Below are 12272 nucleotides of genomic sequence, written 5' to 3'. Positions count from 1 at the left end.
GTTCGTATGGTGAGAGTTTAAATGAGGAACTTGCTGTGGGGAAGTCGGTCCGCACACCTCTGGTTAACTGACTTTGGGGTGTGGGGTGGATGGGACGGGGCCTGGTGGAGTGGTGGGTGCAGCCCCAGGAGCTGCGCTGGCGTCCCAAGGAATCAGAAGAGCTGGGGTCCCAAGCCTGGCTCTGAGTGAGTCAGACTGAGACTGGGCAGCTGGAGGAGCTGTCCACGTCTGGGTGCTGACCAGGGCTGGTCGGAGCTGTCCCACAAAGGGTGCTGATTGGGCCCACGGAGATTTCTCCCTAAAACGTGCTGACTGGGACTGGAGGAGCTGTTTCCCCGACGGGTGCTGATCAGTGCTGGGCAGAGGCAGCTGCCCAAGGAGTGCCGATCCGGGCTGGACTCACAAAGAGTTGTGACCCAAACTTCCCAGATTTCCTTTCTATCCCGAGTCTTGTCATCAAACCGATTAACTTGGACATTCACATAAGTGACCCATCCAACACCCTTGACTCCTGATCAGGTCTGATGGTCTGTGATCCACTAATGGTACACCTAGTACAAAACACAAAATCGAATGGACTTACGTGGGAAAACTGAAATAGCAACACACTCTCAGCAATCCTCATGACAGATGAATCCTAAGACGTCAGAGGATACTTTCTGACAATTTTCTCATAGATTAGAAAATAAATAAATGCAAACCTTCTATCTTTTACTCTACTCACATAGCACCGAAATCACAAACAAAATAAAAATGCCAATAGCTAAAACTGAAAAATGAAAAGCTTAAGAGGGACTTCCCTGGTGGTCCAGTGGGTAAGACTCTGTGCACCCAGTGCAGGGGGCTGGGGTTCGATCCCTGGTCAGGGAACTAGATCCCTCATGCCATAACTAAAGAGTTCACATGCTGCAATGAAGATCCTGCATGCTGCAGCTAAGGCCAGGCGCAGCCGGAATAAATAAATAAATATTTTTTAAAAGAAAGAAAAGCTTAAGAGCCACACCTTGTTGGGAATACTGTCAAAACCAGTAACTTCACCACCTCCTGATTCTTGATTTTAAGCCTCCAGTTCTCTGATGATTGCCTCCTATTTTTCTCGCTTTCTTATGGTATTACCATGACACTCACAATTCTTTGACTCCATAAGAAACTTATTCCAGGGAATTCCCTGGCGGTCCGGTGGTTAGGGCTCTGTGCTCACTGTCAAGGGCCCAGGTTCGATCCCTGATCGGGGAACTAAGATCCCACCAGCTGCACAGCATGGCCAGGGGAGAAAAAATAAAGAAACTTATTCCAGGTACTATTGCTGTGTAGCAAATTACCACCAAATTTAGAGAATTAAGACAACCACTTTACTCTGCTTACAGTTTGGGGGTCATAAATTTGGGAAGGACTCCAATGGGAAGCTTTTGTCTGGGGTTTCTCATGCACTTTGGTTACAGCTGGAGGTAAGCTGGGCTAGATGTCGAAGATGGCTCACTTGCAAAGTTGACAGTTGGTACTGTTGACTGGGAGCTCAGCTGGGGCTGTCAACCAGCACCTACACCTGACCTCTCCAGCATGGCAGTCTCAGGATAGTTGGGCTTCTTACGTAATGGCCAGCTTCTCCCGGAGTGACTGTACTAGGAGGGCCAGGGGTCAGCTGCATGGCCTTTTCTGATTTGGCCTTGGACGTCATATGGCTTCCTATTGGTCAAAGTCACAATCCCATCCAGATTCAAGAGAGCAGTCATAGATCCACCTCTTAATGGGATGAGTGTCAAAGAACTGGGGGTCCATGTTATAAACGCAACACAGATCTCCAATCCATTGATCCTCCCACTTCTTTTTTTAACATTCACTTTTTAAAAAATAAATTTGTTTATTTTATTTATTTATTTTCGGCTGCATTTGGTCTTCGTTGCTGCGTGCGGGCTTTTCTCTAGTTGCAGCTAGTGAAGGCTATGCTTCAGTTGCGGTGCACAGCCTTCTCATTGTGGTGGCTTCTCTTGTTACAGAACACGGGCTATAGGAGCGTGGACTCAGTAGTTGTGGCTCCGCGGCTCATGGAATCTTCCCAGACCAGGGCTCAAACACGTGTCCCCTGCGTCGGCAGGCGGATTCTTAAACACTGCGCCACCAGGGAAGCCCGATCCTCCCACTTTTCTCATTGCCAACTCAAGTTCCTTGCTTTAAATTAAACTCCTTTCTGGAATCATCAAGTTCTTTTCTTCTGGATCATTTCCAACAGCAAACAAGCATAATCTAGTGTTAAAAATAAATGGTATATTCTCATCTCTGTTCATATAAGTGATCCAAAGCCATGGGGTTTTCAGTACTGTTATGCCTTAAAGGAAAGGACAGTTAAAATGTCCTTCTTTGGGTTTAAGAAAGAATGCTTACAAATAGTTATACCTTTTGGAAAACAGATTTCTACCAATGAGGAAAACTATTATGACAATGAATCGGACTTGAAGCTTTTTTCTTAAGGGATTGTTACGAGGAAATAATAACAATCTCTGAAATCTAAATGTCCAGCTTTTTGCTTCGTTGCAGCCAAGAAAGCAAGATGGGTCACCAGCAGCTCTACCGGAGCCATCGGAGAAAATGCGGCAAGGCTCTCACTTTTGCCACGTCTGCTCAAACCGGCCTGGTCTGATCTGGAAATACGGCCTCAATATGTGCCACCAGTGTTTCTGCTAGTATGTGAAGGATATCGGCTTCATAAATGAAGCTGGACTAAGCGAACTTCCTTGAATGTGTCATCGAGGACATCTACCCTATGCAGAAACAATGCAAGCTCTTTGTATATAAAATGAAAATGTTAAAACTTCCCTCAAAATAATAAATAAATGTCTTAAAAGACTCCTTTTGCCTGAAGTACATTCTTCAGAATTTTCCTTATTGAGAGCTTTGGGAGGTAAACTCTCAGTTTGTCTAAAAATGTCTTTATTTTGCCCTATCTCCTGAAAGATGTTTTCACTGGATATAGAATTCTAGGTCAGGTAGTTCGTTTCCATCGTCACCCAGTGTCTTCCTCTGAATTCCCTTGTTGCTATGAGAAGCCACCTCTCTGTCTGCCACTTCCTTGAGGTGATTTCCTCTCCAGCTGCATTTAGGACTTCTCTCCCTGACTTTGGTGTTCTGATGTTTCGATGCAGGGTATCTAGCTGTGGTGTATTTATTTTTTCTGGCTGAGGTTCACAGAGCTTCTTCACTATATGATTTCTCTTTCATCAGTTTAGAAATTTCACAGCCATTATCTCTTCAAATATTGCCTCTGCTCCGTTCCATCTCTCCTCCTTCTGGGACTCCAACAGACTCATGCTGGATGGACCTTCTCATTCAAGCCTCCATATTTCCTAACCTTTCTTTCATGTTTTCCATCTCTATGTCCTTCCAGGCAATATTCAGTTAATTTATTCACATTTATCTTTTAGTTCACTAACTCTGTCTTTAACTGTTTATAATCTGCTCTTAAAGCTGTATACTGAGTTTTAAATTTAGTTAAAATTAAAATTCAATTAACATTTTTACTAAATTAAAACTTTTATTTTAGAACTTCCATTTGGAAATTCTTCTCAAGCTGCTTGATTATTCATTATAGTTTTTTTAGTTTCTGCACATATTTTCAAACTTGCCTTTTATTACTATATTGAACATAGGCATTTTATAATCTGTTTGATAATTTCATTATTTGAAACGTGCTATCTGTGGTTACTGCTGGCTTGCTGCCATGATTTCTCATTATCTTTCTGTTTAATTACCTTTTTTAACTTAGAGGTGCTTGTTAGCCTTGGCATTGTATTTATGGAAAACTCTGAGGCCTAAGAAGAAAGTGAGTACCTGCAGAGAGAATCTCCGTTTGCTTCTACCAGGCACCTACAGAATTACAAACCTGATATCATTATATATTTAATGCCCACTGAGGTTTCTTGGACCACCCTGACTGTATGAATTTGAGCTGCAACTCATGTGAGGACCAGCTTCTTGTTCTAAGTTTTCAGCATCTCTTTCTCATCTCTGTCTCTGTGTCCCTGCCTCTGTATCTCTCTCTCTGTCTCTCTGTCTCTGTCTCCATCTCTCTCTCTCTCTCTCTCTCCCTCTCTCTCTCTCTCTCTCACACACACACACACACACACACACACACACACAACTTCACTTTGCCCCCAGATTCGAAGCTGTCAATTTTCTTCACAATCCTCGAAAGACAGAGAGTATCTCTACTTCATCCCTACACGGGGGGTTTAACCTTTCAATGTCTAAGCTTTGTAGAGGGTTGGTCTCTTATTAGGGGTCTCCTCCTGGGTGGGCTCTGTGCTTTATATCTGTTCTCTACATCTCAAAGATTACATATTAGTTTCCTAGGGCTGCCATAAAAAATACCGCTAACTTGGTGGCTTAAAACAACAGAAATTTATTCTCTCACAGTTCTGGAGTCTAGAAGCTCAAAATCAAGCAGACTGTTCTCTGCACAGTCAGCAGGCCATGCTCTCTCCAAAGACACTAGGGAAGGGCTCTTTCTTGCCTTTTCCTAGCTTCTGGTGGTTGCTGGCTTTCCTCGGCTTGCGGATGCATCACTTTAATCTCTGCTTCCATTGTCACGTGACCTTCTCTCCTATGTTTCTCTGTCTGTGTCCAAATTTCCCTCTTCTTATAAGGACACCAGTCATTGGATTAGGTGACTGGTGTCACCAACCTAATCCAGTATGACCTTATATTAACTAATTTCATCTGCAAATACACTATGTCTAAATAAAGTCACATTCTGAGGTTCTGAGTGGATATGAATTGGTGGTGGGGCAGCACTAGTCAACATGGCATAGGCTATAAAATCCCAAATCCAAGTTTTCTTGGTTCACCAAAAGCCCTGATCAAAAGCAATGTGCAGTGCTCCACTTGTCCCTCTGGGCTCCTGTCTTATTTAGTCCCTGCTTTCTTACTAGATCATCAATGATCTTAGAAAACACTTCTTTAGAAAATAGTTTATCCTGGATTTTTAACCACTTTCAGCAGGAAATTCTATGTAGGAACGTAGCTCACCATATTACATCTCCATTCATTTTATGAAGCTACAACATGATAAGAATAGCTCAAGAAAATTAATAAATTATATGTCTATTTCTCTTATGAGCATGTGCAAAAGTCCCAACAAAATATTAGCTAATGAAATTCAACAGTTTATTTTTGTAAATGCATCCTGATCACATGGGTTTAACGGAGAAATCCAAGAATGTCTCAACATCCCACTTTCATTTTCAATGGTAATTCAACACATTCATGGACAAAGAGAGAAAAATTGCATGATCATCTCATGCAATGTGATTTTTTTAAAAATAAATTTATTTGTTTATTTACTTTTATTTTTGGCTGTGTTGGGTCTTTGTTGCTGCGCACAGGTTTCCTCTAGCTGTGGCGAGTCAGGGTTACTCTTCGTTGTGGTGTGCGGGCTTCTCATTGTGGTGGCTTCTCTTGTTGTGGAGCACGGGCTCTAGGCACATGGGCTTCAGTAGTCAATGTGAATTTTATAACATTCAACAATTAATTATGATTTTTTAAATGGCTTCCAGCCATTATGGAATAATAGCTATTGGACTTGCCCACCTGCCAAAGGGGGAAAAATCCAGACAAGTAAACAAAATATTGGAAACAACTATTTTCAGACATTGGACAAATGACAGCATAGGACTGTGATCCCTGAGAGAAAGGAAGCAAATTACATAAAGCCTATGATTGCCCTGGTTTTCCCTGGTTCTCCAAATGGAGGCATTTCCAGACTTCAGTGTAGGGAAGAGGGTCCAATTAGAGTGTGGCGGTCTTGATGAGTTTAGAAGACAGATGTCAGAGTTTGAGGAGGCTGATGTATTTGGAATTTTCAGACAAAAGTACTAGAGGAAAAGAATCAATTCAGGGAAAGAGTTCCAGAAATCTACAATAGGATCCCCCTAAGTTTTAGTAAATACTCAGTTGTGCTTACGTAGAATAAAATTCCATAAGGCTGCGTAAAGAAAAACTATTGGGAAACTGTAAACTATAAAATTCCCAGAGCTCATGTAGGACTGGGGGAAGGTCAAGATCCAATAGCTAAGTGGTGAGACATATTGAACACTGTCACATTCAGTAGGGTTAGACTAACCCCAGAGTAAAGACCACTTTAGACTGATGCTTACAAAGTTTTAAAATGAACCTGAAAAGAATCAAGGATCCACAAGAAACTTAACTGACTTCCAAAACCAACTTCAATACTCTTTAGAGGAGGATAATGAAATCCAAGCACTTATGTCCTGCAACAACAACAAAAAAAAATCCCAGACCTGCAGTGAACCAGGAAAAATCTGGAAGGAAAAAATAGTCAAAACAGAATCAGAAAGGACAGAAATCACGGAATTAATAGACATGGACTTAGAACAACTATTATAATTATACTCATGGATTTATAGAAAACATCAACACAATGAGCAAAGAAATGGAAGACATAAAAAAGAATCAAATGGAATTTTGAGAGATGAAAATTCAGTATACGAAATGAAAGTTTTACTAGATGAGGTTAACAGTGGGTTAGACACTGAGGAAGAAAAGATAAGTGAACATGAAAACAGAGTAATAGAAACTATCCAAATTGAAGCAGAGAGAAAAAACATTGAAAAAAAATTAACAAGCCTCATTGATCTCTGGGAAAATATCAAGCAGTCTAACAACTATATAATTGGAGACACGCACAAAGGGTAAGCACACACACAAAAGCATTGAAAGAAATAATGGCTGAAATTTTTCCAAATGTTTTGAAAACTATAAACCCACAGGTCCAAAATACTCAACAAATCCCAAGCAGGAAAAACACAAAATAAACTACTTCAAAACATATAATAATCTAGTTGCTGAAAATTTATGATCAAAAAAAAGTATTAAAAACAGCCAGAAAAAAAGATGCGTGCATATCAGGAAACAAGGATAAGAATTTTTGCTGATTTCTCATCAGAAACAATGTAAACCATAATAAATGGAATGACATCCTTAAATTGCTAAAAGGAAAACATTTTCAACCTAGTATTCTACATGCAGTGAAAACATCCTCCAAAAAGTGAAGGTGAAATAAAGACAACAACAGACATACAAAATCTGAGATAAGTTTTCACTAGCATATCTGCAATACAAGGAATATTAAAATAAGTTATTTAGAATGAATGAAACACATCCGAGGAGAACTTGGGTGTACACAAAGGAATAAAGAGGACTGAGGGTAATCCTAAAAGACTTTTCTCATGCTTGAATTTCTTTAAAATATAATTGACTGTATACATTTTTAAAATCAGCAATGTACTGTAGAGTTTAAAACACATGTGTAAGTAAAACATACAACAACAACAGCACAAACTGGGGGGAGGGAGAATAGGAAATACACTGTTGTAAGGTTCTTATATTTTTATTTGAGGGTAAACTATGATAATCTAAAAATGCATACTACAAACTCAAGAGAATACACATTAAAAATCATAGAGGGACTTCCCTGGAGGTCCAGTAGTTAAGACTCCATGCTTCCAATGCAGGGGGCATGGGTTCAATCCCTGGTGGGGGAACTAAGATCTCGCATGCTGCGTGGCGTGGCCAAAAAAAAAAAAAAAAAATCACAGAGATATAGTTAGTTAGCTAAGAGTGGAGATAAAATGGAATTCTGAAACATGTTTGTTTAATATAAAAGAAAGCAAAAAGGAAGAGAAATAAAACAAAGGTAAGATGGGACAAATATAAGACAAATAGCAAGATGGTAGGTTTAAATCCAAAATGTCAATAATTACATTAAATGGAAATCTTCTAAACACTTAAATTACAATGCAGAGATTGTTAGACTGTATAAAAAAGTGAGACCCAACTACAGGCTGTCTCAAGAGATGAATTTTAATATAAAAACAAAAATAAACTAGGGACTTCCCTGGTGGTCCAGTGGTAAAGAATCCTCCTACCAATGCAGGGGACACAGGTTCGATCCCTGGTCAGGGAACTAAGATCCCACATGCTGTGGGGCAACTAAGCCTGCACGCCACAACTACTGAGCCTGTGCACCTCAGTGAGAGAGCCCACGTGCCACAAACTACAGAGCCCATGTGCCCTGGAGCCCATGCACCACAACTAGAGAGAGAAAAACCCACATGCCACAACTAGAGAGAAGCCTGCATGTTGCAATGAAAGATCCCATATGCCTCAATGGAGAACAGCATGCCGCAACTAAGATCTGACACAGCCAAATAAATAAATAAATATTAAAAAAAAAAAAAACTAAATGGAAAAGCCTGGAAGGGAGGAGAAGAACCAATGAATTAGAAGGAAAAAACAGAAATAAGTGAAATGGAATTGTTTTCTTAATTTCTCTTTCTGTTAGCTTATTGTTAGCATATAGAAATGCAATAGGTTTTGTTTTTGTTTTTCTTGGTAGTGCCGTGTGGCTTGTGGGATCTTACTTCCCCAACCAGGGATCAAACCTGGGCCTTGGCAGTAAAAGCACAGAGTCCTAACCAATGGACCTCCAGGGAATCCCCTAAATGCAACAGATTTTTGTGTGTTGATTTTGTGCCCCACAAGATTACTGTATTTATTATTTCTTTTTTTCTAGAAAATTAAAAAAATTTCCCACTTTATTATCAGGAAGCTAAAGTTAAAACTCCTTGCACCTTCACAGAAATGTTTTCACTGAAATATATATTTTCCCCATTTTATTTGATTTCTTTTTTATTGCGGTATATTGATTTACATATTATATAAGTTTCAGGTGTACAACATAGTGATTCATGATTTTAAAGGTTATACTCTATTTATAGTTATTATAAAATATTGGCTATAGTCCCTGTACAGTAGATCCTTGTAGATTATTTACTTTATACCTAGTAGTTTGTACCTCTTAATCCCCTACGCTTATCTTGTTCCTCCCTATTTGTTTATTATTTCTAATGTTTTTTGGTGGGGTCTTTAGGGTTTTCTATATATAAAATCATGTCATCTGCAAATAGTGGCAGTTTTACTTCTTCCTTTCCAATTTGGATGCCTTTAATTTCTTTTTCCTGCCTAACTGCTCTGGCTAGGTCTTCCAATACTGTGCTGAATAAGAGCGGCGGGAGTGGGCATCCTTGTCTTGTTTCTGATTTTGGAGGTAACGCTTTCAGTTTTTCACCGTTGAGTATGACGTGAGCTGTGGACTCATCATATATGCCTTTATTATGTTGAGGTACATTCTTTCTATGCTCACTTTATTGAGAGTTTGTTTTCTTTTTCGTATCATAAATGGGTGTTGAATCTTGTCAAATGCTTTTTCGGCATCTATTGAGATAATCATATGGTCTTTACCCTTCATTTTGTTAATGTGGTGTATCATATTGATTGATTTGTGGACATGGAACCATACTTCCCTCCCTGGGATAAGTCCCACTCAATCGTGGTGTATGATCCTTTTAATGTATTATTGTATTGGTTTTCTAGTGTTTTGTTGAGGATTTTTCAATCTGTGTTCATCAGAGATGTTGGCCTGTAATTTTCTTTTTTTGTGCTGTCTTTGTCTGGTTTTGGAATCAGGGTGATGTTGGCCTTATAAAATGAGTTAGGAAGCATTCCCGCCTCTTCAGTTTTTTGGAGTAGTTTGAGATGAATAGGTATTAAATATTCTTTGGATGTTTGGTAGCATTTACCTTTGAAGCCATCTGGTCCTGGACTTTTGTTTCGGGGGAGATTTTTTTTTTTAGCGGTACGCGGGCCTCTCACCGTTGTGGCCTCTCCCGCCGCGGACCACAGGCTCCGGACGCGCAGACCCAGCGGCCATGGCTCACAGGCCCAACCGCTCCGCGGCACGCGGGATCCTCCCAGACCGGGGCAGGAACCCGCGTCCCCTGCATCAGCAGGAGGACTCTCAACCACTGCACCACCAGGGAAGCCTCTGGGGGGAGCTTTTTGATTACTGTTTAAATCTCTGCAGTAGTGATCAGCCTATTCAGATTTTCTATTTCTTCATGATTCAGTCTTGGAAGGATGTATGATTCCAATGATTTGTCCATTTCATCTAGGTTGTCTACTTTGTTGGCACATAGCTATTCATAATATTCTCTCATAATCCTTTGTATTTCTGAGGTATCCATTAGTTCTCCTCTTTCGTTTCTGATTTTATTTATCAGAGTCTTCTCTCTTTTTTTCTCAGTGAGCCTGGATAGATCTTTGTCAACTTTGTTTATCTTTCCAAAGAGCTACCTCTTAGTTTCACTGGTGTTTACTATTATCTTTTTGTCTCTACTTCATTTATTTCTGCTCTGCTCTTAATTATTTCCTTCCTTCTACTGATTTTGGGTTTTGTTTGTTCTTCTTTTTCTAGTTCCTTTAAGTGAAAAGTTAGATTGTTTATTTGAGATTTTTCTGTGTCTTGAGGTAGACCTATACTGCTATAAACTATGTTTTTGCTGCACCCCATAGATTTTTTTAGAATTCCTTTATTTAATTTATTTATTTATTTACTTATGGCTGCGTCAGGTCTTAGATGCAACACATGGGATTTTCATTGCAGTGCGTGGGCTCTTTGTTGCAGCACTCAGGCTTCTCTCTAGTTGTGGCATGAGGGTTTCTTCTCTCTAGTTGTGGCACACAGGCTCCAGAGCGTGTGGGCTCAGTAGTTGCAGCACATGGACTTAGTTGTCCTGCTGCACGTGGGATCTTAGTTCCTCGACCAGGGATCAACATGTGTCCCCTGTATTGGAAGACAGATTCTTTACCACCGGACCACAAGGGAAGTCCCACCCCATAGATTAAAAAAAATTTTTTTTTATTGGAGTATAATTGCTTTACAATGTGTTAGTTTCTGCTGTACAATGAAGTGAATCAGCTATATATATACATATATGCCCTCCCTCTTGGACCTCCCTCCCACCCACCATCCCACCCATCTAGAGCACTGAGCTCACAGAGCACTGAGAGCACTCACAGAGCACTGAGCTGAGCTCCCTGTGCTATACAGCAGGTTCCCACTAGCTATCTATTTTACACATGGTAGTGTGTATATGTCAAAGACCCTGAATAGCCAAAGCAATCTTGAGAAAGAAAAACAGAGCTGGAGGAATCAGGTTCCCCAACTTCAGACTATTCTACAAAGCTACAGTAATCAAGACAGCGTGGTACTGGCACAAAAACAGAAATATAGATCAATGGTACAGGCTAGAAAGCCCAGAGATAAACCCACGCACCTATGGTCACCTAATCTATGACAAAGGAGGAAAGGATATACAATGGAGAAAAGACAGCCTCTTCAATAAGCGGTGCTGGGAAAACTGGACAGCTACATGTAAAGGAATGAAATTAGAACACTCCTTAACACCATACACAAAAATAAACCCTAAATGGATTAAAGACCTAAATGTAAGACCAGACACTATAAAACTCTTAGAGGAAAATTTAGGAAAAACATTCTTTGACATAAACCACAACAAGATCTTTTTCGACCCAGCTCCTAGAGTAATGGAAATAAAAATAAAGATAAACAAATGGGACCTAGTTAAACTTAAAAACTTTTGCACAGCAAAGGAAACCATAAACAAGACAAAAAGACAACCCTCAGAATGGGAGAAAATATGTACAAATGAAGCAACAGGCAAGGGATTAATCTCCAAAATATACAAACAGCTCATACAGCTCAATAACAAAAAAACAAATAACCCAATCAAAAACTGGGCAGAACCTAAATAGACATTTCTCCAAAGAAGACATACAGATGGTCAACAGGCACATGAAAAGATGCTCAACATCACTAATTATTAGAGAAATGCAAATCAAAACTACAATGAGGTATCACCTCACACCATTTAGAATGGGCATCATCAGAAAATCTACAAACAACAAATGCTGGAGAGGGTGTGGAGAAAGGGAACCCTCTTTCACTCTTGGTGGGAATGTAAATTGATACAACCACTGTGGAGAATAGTATGGAGGTTCCTTAAAACACTAAAACTAGAACTACTACATGACCCAGCAATCCCACTACTGGGCATATACCCTGAGGAAACCATAATTCGAAATGACACATGTACCTCAGTGTTCATTATGACAGATGAATGTATAAAGAAGATGTGGTACCTATATACAATGGAATATTACTCAGCCATAAAAAGGAATGAAATTGGGTCATTTGTAGAGATGTGGATGGACCTAGATTCTGTCATATAGAGTGAAGTAAGTCAAAAAGAGAAAAACAAATATCATATATTAATGCATATATGTGGAATCTAGAAAAGTGGTACAGATGAATCTATTTCCAGGGAAGGAATAGAGAC

The 12272-nt window shown here is 39.8% G+C and overlaps 1 pseudogene; it reads left to right on the top strand.

The window, feature by feature from the left end:
- Window positions 1–2548: 2548 nt before the first annotated feature.
- LOC111186201 (small ribosomal subunit protein uS14 pseudogene) lies at window positions 2549–2736 on the top strand (annotated as a pseudogene).
- Window positions 2737–12272: the final 9536 nt, after the last annotated feature.

The sequence above is a fragment of the Delphinapterus leucas genome, chromosome 11 (genome assembly GCF_059928025.1).
Source record: "Delphinapterus leucas isolate spDelLeu-1000000601 "Yukka" chromosome 11, BTC_Dleu_Yukka2, whole genome shotgun sequence".
In the NCBI taxonomy this organism is placed as follows: Eukaryota; Metazoa; Chordata; class Mammalia; order Artiodactyla; family Monodontidae; genus Delphinapterus; species Delphinapterus leucas.
This window is presented reverse-complemented; position numbering and strand designations above follow the sequence as displayed.